This window comes from Alligator sinensis, unplaced genomic scaffold, assembly GCF_000455745.1.
Source record: "Alligator sinensis unplaced genomic scaffold, ASM45574v1 scaffold422_1, whole genome shotgun sequence".
In the NCBI taxonomy this organism is placed as follows: domain Eukaryota; kingdom Metazoa; phylum Chordata; order Crocodylia; family Alligatoridae; genus Alligator; species Alligator sinensis.
The window spans coordinates 696,031-703,708 of NW_005842323.1; positions in this window are offsets into that span (position 1 = coordinate 696,031).

Consider the following 7,678-nt stretch of genomic DNA (forward strand, 5'->3'; position numbering starts at 1 on the left):
TCCCTAGGTTTTCAATCTCTTTTCAGCTGTGCATCCTCCATCCTCTCTCATTCTCCTACCATAGCCACAGTTCTCAGCTGCAAGGGAAAAAGGGGGAAAGGGAATATCTGTTCTAAGCAAAGGATGGTTCCAGAATGTTTTTCTGCCCACTTGGAGTTACCCAGGAGGAAAGGCTGGTTGTGACAGTCACTGGCTGTACAAGGTGTGTTACAAAGCATTCAGTTTACAGAGCTGGCTTTGTGCCCAGTGGAGGACAGTCAAATCAACCGGTCCCTAGACAACAGCCAGTCCAACTGTTGTTTTTATGGTTTGTAATTCATGTGATGTAAGGAACTGGTACTGTATTATCATATAGCTTTGAAGTGTGATCCTCATATTCAAAGAGATGCATAGTCAATGAACCCATCATATCTTGCTCTCCCTTTCCATAGTTCAAAATTATCCAGCAAGACCCTATCCTCTAGAAGGAAAAGAGCAAGGGAGGGGTTGCCTCTCCCACTTAAACAGCTCCTTTCTCCAGTACAGGGATACCATCATCAGGAGCACATATGGGAGAAAGTCCTTGTCCTGCACAAATTCTAGGAATTCCCATCTGACAACCTGGGGGTTCCTGCAGTACCTAGGGTCCTATACCTCCAAGTGAGACACGATGGTCTGGACAACGATAAGTGTTTGTCACTGACTGTTCCCAGGAAATATTATCCCCCTCTGCCCTGCTTTAAAGTGGCAGAGCACACTACTCCAGAGGACAGACCTGAGGAACCAAAAGGGAAAAGGGATGGTAGGGAATGAACCCAGGCCATAGAGGGAACAGAGCAGATTGTGAAATTACCCTTCTGAGTTCCTCCTAGTATAAGGATCAGAAGGCTGACTAAGCTGTGGAGCAACAGTTGTTGCTGTTTGCTCCATTTTATAGAAAACTTTGATTAATTTGTAAAGGGTCTTTGTTGCCTTGCTCCATCCTCAGCCATCATACCTAAGACTGGGCACAGGGGGAGGGGGAGGGGGAGTGGGAAGAGGGAGCAAATCAGAGGCTGAGCCAGTGCCTTAGGCTCAGTCCAAGAACCAGTTCAGGGCCAATCAGGGAACTGGGAAGGTTTTGGTGCTGGCTTTTAAAGTGCCCACAGACATTCTGCTGCGTGCTGCAGCATGAGGAGGAGCAGAGATAATGAATACTAAGAAATCCTCCAAGACAGCCAAATGTGTTTCAGCACTTGACCATGTGAGACCGTATCCTGCAGCGACCTTGCACGCGGATGAAGGCAGACTCTTCTGTACCTCCTGCAATGTAACTTTGGATGTGTTGAGGAAAACCAGCATAGATCAACACTTTAGAGTCCAAGGCACACATGATGCGGAAGGCTGATGCAGAGTCTAAAAGTCAGAGCAAGAAAGAAGCAACCATGTCCTCCCTCTTTAAAAGGACCACAGGAAGCTGTTTGGCAAGGCAAGAGGCAGCATTTTCCCTCATGGACGCTTTCGTGGCAAACATCCCACTGGAGAAACTTGACCAGCCCAAGTTAAGGAGCTACCTAAACCAAAACCAACAAACTTCACCAAGACTATCTCCCTGCAGTGACTGCTCTGCAGGCACAGTCCACAAAGACTGCCTTGGCAGAGTATGACTCCTTCTCCATTATGGCTAATGAAGCCACCTACCCTCAAGATAACTGCATGCTTCACATTTTATTTGTACCACAGAGATGGACAGACCAGGGACTAGCTGTGTTTTAAATTGAGCTGGTTCACTTTACATCTGTCAATTTTTCTATTGCATCTCAGGCCATCGTGAAGATAAGTGTCACCTATGGCGTAGACTTTAACAACATTTAAGCGTTCCTGTCTGAGTACCATGTACATATGCAAGGCTTTGTCCATTGTGCTCCAAGGAATGCTGCCCAGTGTTGTTCATGTCATCTGCAATGTGCATATTCTGTCCTTAGTAAGTGACATCTGGAGCATGCAGTTCCCCATTGTGGATAATGTAAGTGGTGGTTAATGCCTTTTGCAGGCTTAATCAGGGGATTAAGCCCATGGAAGCCATAAATTGACATGTTAGAATCTAAGTTATGGTTTGGGACCATCTGGCAATCTGCAGTGAGGTGTGGGACTATCGGGACCCCTCGGCCAATCAGAGGCATGGGGGGGCCTGCTGCACTCAGCCCATAAAAGTGGCAGCCGGCCCTGGGATCTGCCTGTGAAATTGGCTGGCCTCTACGTCAAGTTCAGGAGACCCCTATTCATGGGTCATGAAATCTCAAGGCCAGGGCATAACACTGTTGTGCATCAAATGAGCCATCAGAGGAGATGGAGGGGGCAAAGCAGGAAACAGATGCTGGTGTCGCTGTTTACCTCCTCTGAGTGGAGGGCCCTGATAGAGTTCCATCAGGATGACTGTGCAGATGTCTTGAGGAAGGGAATTGCCCAGGCTGGGTGCATGACCATGTTGCAAACCAAGAAGACTGAAAGCAACCATGATGGCAGTGGAGATCTCCACGTGCACCTTCTGATATGGTGACCAGTACTTTCAAGATGCTGGTGGAGAGCTTCAGGTAGGTGAGGGGGCTTCAGTAGGCTGCCTTAGCAGTCCTCAGCAGGTAGACAGAAAACACTGAGGGCAATTTACATTTTGTGCCACCATCATATGTTCCAGCCCTATATCTTTTGGGCCACCCACCACCTAGCACAGACCACTCATACATACCTCAAGGTTTGGCATAGTCCTCTACACCATCCATCACCCATTCCCCCCCTGGACTGGAGTATGCACCAAGCCATGCTCCAGGACAAGCAATAGAGCATGGGTTTCGTGGATAGCACCCCCACAGATGCAGCAGGTTGAGAGCTACCCCACCTGCCCTCAACCTTCCAGATGATGGGCTAGGGGTATGGGCAGCAGCACTACTCAGGACAGGGGCTGGGGCACCTACAACTATGTCACTTGGGACAGGAGCAGAGACAGGAGTACCCATAGCAGCAGCACTCAGGTGAGATCCCAGGAACAGGTGTCCTCATTCTCTGTTTAGAGCAGGGGAGCGTAGAAGCAGCAGGACTTCTGCTCCACTGTTCGGAGGTGGGAGCAGACCTCACAGTTGTCTTCTTCCTCCCTGAGTCAGTCCTTCCCCACAACAGCAGTTCAACAGCCTCCTCAGAAGCTTCCTCCCTGAGTCAGTCCTTCCCCACAACAGCGTCCTCAGGAACAGGTCTGGGCAGCAGTCCTGCTACACCCCAGGGCACACTGCCTGGGTGCACACTACCAACTAAGCAATCCCTGAGCTCCTATGAACAGTATTTCATTTCAGGATCTTGGCATTTCCAGGACCATGAGACTGGACCTCAGTCACAGTCAGAGACTGAGTGGCAGGCAGGACCTGACCTCACTGAACAATTATGGACACCCACAGCTCTCTGTCACTTGCACAGTGAATTGCACTTTCCCCATCTGTGGCCAGCCTACGGTCCCAGGTCTCTAACAGTCACTGAGAAGTCAAGGAGTTGGGGCTTGCAGCATTTCTCCTCTTCTGCCGGGATTCTGACCCAGATACCAAGCAGGGAAGAGTTGGAGCCTCTTGTGGAAAGATCCTCCCTCCAGCCCATTCAACTCATTACTTGCATGCGAGGCCAGGATTCCATAGCACTCCACACAAAAGGACTCACTGTCTCCCTCAAGCATCCAGTGAGTGGCACTGGGAGGAGGGGGCAGTCAGACACCCAAAGCAGATGATCTCTGGCCACACCCCTATGCATAACTGTGATGATTATGTGCTTGTATTGTTTGTTTTGATGTTATATGTTGAAAATGGGGGGTTTTTTGGACAGTCTTTGTTCTGGTGGGGAAAGGCTTAATGGCTGGTATGCAGAGGGTCTGGGTATGGTCTGGCTAATAGCACTCTGCTTTCTGGATGGTGCTGGAAGGAGGTCAACCAAAGGCTTAGGAGATGGTGCCACCATTTGGGGTTTGGATACCTCGCCCCTGGTACAGTTTTACCACAGTGGTCTACACACAAGGGATGGTATTTACCTCATGAGCAAAGGGAACAAGCTCTTCACTCTGAGAGTCACCAGACTTGTTGAGAAGGATTTTTAAACTAGATACGTCCAAGGGCCAGGGAATGGGTTCAACTGCTGTAAACAATGCCACTAGCCACAATGACACACGGGAAGGTGTTCAAGTACTGGACAACCAGATAAGTACTGATACAGGTGGCATGATAGGAAACCTGAGGTGACTAGGGGAGAACTCAGGTGTCTTTATGGGGATGGCAGAAGTATGGGAAATAAACAGGAGGAACTGGCATTCCTTCTGGTTGATGAGGATTTCAACCTGATTCAGTTGATGAAGACCTGGTGGGATGACACACATGACTGGGTAGTGAATATTGTGGGCTATAGTCTTTACAGGAAGGATTGGGTTGGGAAGAATGGAGGAGGTGTGGCCCTCTATGGGAAAGATCAGTACCCCTCCCTGAAGGTCATGTTTGACAGCAGGGAAGGGTCCCTTGAGACCATCTGGGTCAGGATACAAGGGAGATCAGGAGAGGGAGACTTGATGGTGGAAGTCTACTACAGACCTCCCTCCCAAGAAGAGGAGAGCGATCAGGTATTCTCCAGAGAATTGACTGAGACAGCTAGCATTAGAGACATGATTGTCATGAGTGACGTCAGCTACCCTGACACCTGTTGGGAGGATCACTCAGCCACCTCCAGCCAGTTAACTACCTTCTTGGTAATAATAGATGACCTGTTTCTGACACAGGTTGTGGAAGGGCCTACTAGGGGTAAGGCCACTCTGGATTTAGTTCTGGCCAAAGGGGAGGACATCACAGGCAACCTAAGGATTGGTGGTACTCTGGGAGACAGTGATCATGACCTGATTACATTCACCATCCACTATAGAACTGGGAAATCAGTCAGCAGGACAGAAGTCCTAGATTTCAAGAAGGCAGATTTTGGCAAACTCAAGAGGCTAGTTGGAGAGGCCCTCTGCAACCAGCAATTGGACGATCTGGGAGTGCAAGAACAGTGGTGTTTCCTCAAGGAGGCAAGTCTCACGGTTCAAAAACAGGCCATCCACACATTGGCAAATAGCAAGAAAGAAGCCAATAGACCTGCTTGGCTCAACCGGGATATTAGGAAGCTATTGGAAAAGAAAAAAGAAGCAAATAAGCAATGGAAGAATGGCTTGGCAACCAGAGAGGAATACACCTGTATCACCAGGGCCTACAAATACAAGACACGGAAAGCTAAGGCAGGCATGGAGATCAATCTGGCAACTGGAATAGAAGACAACAAAAAGTCCTTCTACAGATACACAGGGAGCAAGAAAAAAATAAGGATCCACTGTGGGTCCCCTACTGACTACTCAGGAGAAGACCACATTAGATCATGCCTGACAAACCTTGTGTCCTTCTACAACCAGGTAACTAGCCATCTGGATGAGGGACGCGAGGTTGACACGATTTACTTAGACTTCAGTAAAGCCTTTGACTTTGTTTCCCATGCGATTCTCTCAAACAAACTGGAGGGTACTGGGCTGGATCAGTCTACAGTGAGGTGAGTGGACAATTGGCTTAGAGGCCACTCCCAGAGGATGGTAATTGATAGGATGACCTCATCCTGAAGGACCGTTTCCAGTGGTGTCCCCCAGGGAACAGTGCTTGGACCCATGCTCTTTAATATATTCATTAATTACTTGGATGAGGGGATGGAAAGCTCAGTGATTAAGTTTGCAGATGATACCAAGTTGTGGGGAAATGCAGGCCCATTAAAAGGATAGGGTCAAGATCCAGGATGACCTTGACAGACTGGATTCACAGGCAGAACAGAATCAGATGAGGTTTAACAGGGATAAGTGCAAAGTCCTTCATCTGGGTGGGAAGAACTCTCACCACAACTACACAATGGGTGGTGGTCCACTGGCTGGCACAACATCTGAATGAGACCAGAAGATGAATATATGTCAACAGTGTGATGAGTGATGAGATTGCCAGAAAGGCAAATAGAACTCTGGCATGCCTCAGCTGATGTGTGGCCAAGAGATCCTGGGAGGTGCTCCTCCCTCTCTATTTAGCACTGGTGAGGCCTCAGCTGGAGTACTGTGTCCATTTCTGGGCACTGCACTTCAAGAAGGACATGGATAAGCTTGAGAGGGTACAAAGAAAGGCCACCTGTATGGTCAAGGACATGGAAGATAGGACCTATGAGGAGAGACTCTAGGAAATGGGCCTGTTCAGTCTGAGTAAGAGAAGGCTGAGAGGTGACTTGAGAGCCACCTACAAGTACGTCAGGGGTGAACACCAAGATCTAGGGGAGCAACTCTTCAGGAAGGCACCTCAACGAAGGGCAAGGAGCAATGGGCATAAGCTAGAGGGTAAATTCAGACTAGATATAAGAAATAACTTTTTTTTTCTGTAAGGGTCACCAGAATCTGGAACACACTCCCAGCAGCTGTGGTGCAGTCACCCATCCTTGGAGGTGTTCAAGATAAGACTGGACAGGCATCTTGTTGAGCTCATCTGACCCCAATAACTTTCTGCCCATGGCAGGGGACCAGACTGATGATCTTACAGGTCCCTTCCGGTTCTATGTTTCTAAGATTTTATTTCCTGAGAGCTCTGGCTCTTTCTAGAAGCTGTGGGAAGAGATATAAGCAGGGGAGCTGGAGCATACATGTGTAGGTGTAACAGGGCATCAGTTCCAGGCCCTATTACAATCTGTACTTGCCAGCTAGACCAAAGCTTGCCCAGGGACCTACTGTGTGGCCTAAGGGTTGTGGCACAGGCTTTGAAGATACTCGGCCAGTCACCCGGAGATCAGCTGAACCTGAAGCGGTCAGACTGGGCAGTGTGCCAACATATATGGCTGGAGTGAGCTCCCATTGGCTTCTGAGAGTTCCACTGGAAGCTCAAAGGGGCTACCAACACATTTCCAGCTTCCCTGGAGAGGGGAAACCATGAGACAAGCTGGGATTGTGAAAACTGCATGGAGACACAGAAGCTGGAGCGAGAGCCAGAACGCGGAGCTGGAATACCGGATCTGGAGATAGAACCAGAACCCAGAGCAGAGCTAGACCCAGACCCCAGATCCAGTTGGCACCAGCACCCAGGGCTAGTGCCAGAACCTGAAGCTGGAGTCAGTGCCAGAACTCAGGAGCGGGAGCTGGAGCCAGAGCCAGTGCTGGAACTCTGAGCCAGAGCAAAAACTGGAACTGGAGCTGTGGCCAGAGCCAGAACATGGAGCTGGAGCCAGAGCCAGGGCTAGAGATGCAGCCAGAGCTGGAGCCAGGGTCAGTCCAAACTAGGGCCAAGATGGGGCCTAAGGAAGGGAAGAGTCAGAGGGAGTGACCAATATCGGTGAGTAAACAGGGGGACTGGCAACAATGACTAAAGGCTTACTGAGAGGACAGGTAAGTGCACCAGTGAATTGGCGGGTGATAAAGCTGTTGATTGTTGGGATTATTAACTGAATTAAGGCCCTGGATGGGGGCGTGGACTATGCAGTAATGAAATGTGCGGATAGTTGATAAGTGGATGAGTCAATGAGTGCTAGAAAGAATACCAGGGGTAAAGACGAGAGCCAATTGAGTTAAGATGGTACTTGATGGTAGGTCATTTGAAGACTCCCAGAGCGGGATGCCCATTACAGGCGACAAACAAAGGAAAACTTAAATTTAGGGAAA